Genomic DNA, 2,466 nt, shown 5'->3' with positions numbered 1-2,466 from the left:
CCACAAACACACGCATACACAGTCTAAGGCAGAAAAGTCAGTGCTCTGAAGTTGTCACTGAGCATGAGCGTGGGATGTTGCTTGATTTTAGAGCCTTAACAAAGAGTCCCCCAGTTGCACAAGCAAAACAGTGAAAGCAAAATACAAAGGGGTGCCATAAAAAAAAAAAAAGATTTTTTTCAATGTTGAAGATACTTTCATTTACAAGTTTAATTATTTTTAGGTAAGCATTTCATTTTCCTAAACAGAACGAGAACAAATTATTATTGTTACGTTAAATAGTTTGCATGGTTTAAAAGGAGATATGCATCAATTCTGTCAGAATATACTTTTTAATACATGTTTTCTTTAGGAGTCCCAGTCTAAAAAAATCCAAAAAGGTTTGACACACTTTATTCACTTTACCAATTATGCTGTGAAACTTCTCAGAAGCTCTTATGAACCCGACTTGGGTCGGTCTGGATGCTGGCATTTTCACTCTGAAACGCAGGACTGAACAGGAAATAATGAGAGGGGAAAATGTGCATTTCAATTGTCTGAAGTGAAAATGCTGAACAAGTCAACATACCTGTGTTGTGAATGATGAAATTAGACTGTTTATGTTCTGGATGTTTAGAGGAGACGTAAACAACATCAAATCAACATGTATTTACCTCAAGACAAATCCACTGGACTAGTCACCTCTGTGTATGATTGTTCTGTCTGCCAGAGTAAGCATTACTCTAAGTGTCTGCTTGAAATGTTAAATATTATAAGTGAAATGAGATTCATTTTAAGAAGAGTTTTTCTGTGGTAAAGGGAGTGTGCGTTTAGCAAAAAGCCACTGTGAAAAAAAACTTAAATATCATATCAAGCACCTCATTTTTCACTAGGGGATTTTTCAAATTTCCTCCAGGAACGGTCTGTCTTGATGGAAGCCTTCCGTCAGCAATTTCCCCTTTCCTCTTTAATGTTTTTACCATAAAGATTGCCAGGCTGCTGGCAGGTGATGTTGAAACTGTGCCAGGATTCATTGTATAATAAATGTAAAAGTAAATAACAATTTCTGAAAAGTCTCCAGCTGATCCAAAGAGCTGCTGTAGCAAGAACACTTACAAGACAGTAATATTTGTTTGTTTTCTTCTTGGTACCCCATTGGAATTCAAGAATTTCTTTAGTTTAAAGATGTTAGACCTTCAAATAGCAGTCTTGTGTGTATATTAGATTCCATTTGAGGTTTAAATCCGCTGATCTTTCATATATCCAACTCCACAATACCAACAACATCTGATCTTTATTATTATTATTATTTGATGAGATGTCTATATGTCTAATCACTATGTTAAAATATGTATAAATTCGCTTATTAGTACATTCTCTGTAGTAGTTTCACTTACGTAAAAAACAAAAAAACAAAACTGGATTTCTGACAAAATTAATACCTTAAATAGTTTTGTTTCTTTAACTTACAAATTTGCTGTGTGGCCTTCCAAAGAAATGCCACCCCAAACAATTACTGACCGGTCACGTTGGACAATGTTGCAGGTAGAACAATGTTCTAAACGGCATCTCCAGACTCTGTCACGTCTGTCACGTGTTCAGTGTGAACCTGCTTTCACCTGTGAAGAGCAAAGGGGATTGTAAGTAATAAGCATAGTAAAAAAAAATAAATAAATCCTTGCTAGTTTGTAACATGTAATGCTGAAGATTTCCTCAAAGCTCATTGATATTATATGTAATAGCCATTCAACTGATTTTAATTATTGTAGAATACAAGTTAACCCTTCACTGAGTTGGATTTAAACTGCTAAAGAGCAAATATTGTGCAACAGCATAAGCAAAACAAAAGGATTTTATTCCAGACCTGAAAACAGTCGTCTGGACCCTGTAGTGCAGAGATGAAGCTCCCAGGGGAGAAGCATCTGGCACCAGCCTGTCTCTAGAGCTGTCATGCAGCACATCTGGTTTTTGGACAGTTTGGCTTTTCTTTCATTTGACCCTGAAAGACCTTCAGCATCTGGCCTAGGAAATTATACCTGCAATAATGAGGTTCTAGAAGAGCATACAGGTGGCTATGAAAAATGCCAAAGAAGTCCCACTGTTTACATATTCCAAAAGTTAGTTACATTTTTGAATATTTAGGAATATCTTTGCCTTGTTTTTGACTTTTTATTACATCAGGAGCATTGATATAAGATTGCTTTAAATATAATCATCAGAAAAGTATACATCTGACAAAGACAAACACCCAGATAGGACAGTTCAAGGCCAAAAACACTTACATATAAAGGCATTGTTATAGGTTTTGACTTTTCTGTTGAAGCAATATTTTGCATTTTTTATTTAAAATTTGATCAACCAGCACAAGAATGGGGGTCTTCAAAGTAACACAAAATGGATTTTTTTTCAGAATAAATACATTTTTAACCTCCTGGCAACTATTGATGTTAATATGCACCAAACAACTTTGGTTTCTTAATCTTCTGG

The sequence above is a fragment of the Oryzias melastigma genome, linkage group LG21, assembly GCF_002922805.2.
Source record: "Oryzias melastigma strain HK-1 linkage group LG21, ASM292280v2, whole genome shotgun sequence".
NCBI classification, from domain to species: domain Eukaryota; kingdom Metazoa; phylum Chordata; class Actinopteri; order Beloniformes; family Adrianichthyidae; genus Oryzias; species Oryzias melastigma.
This window is presented reverse-complemented; position numbering follows the sequence as displayed.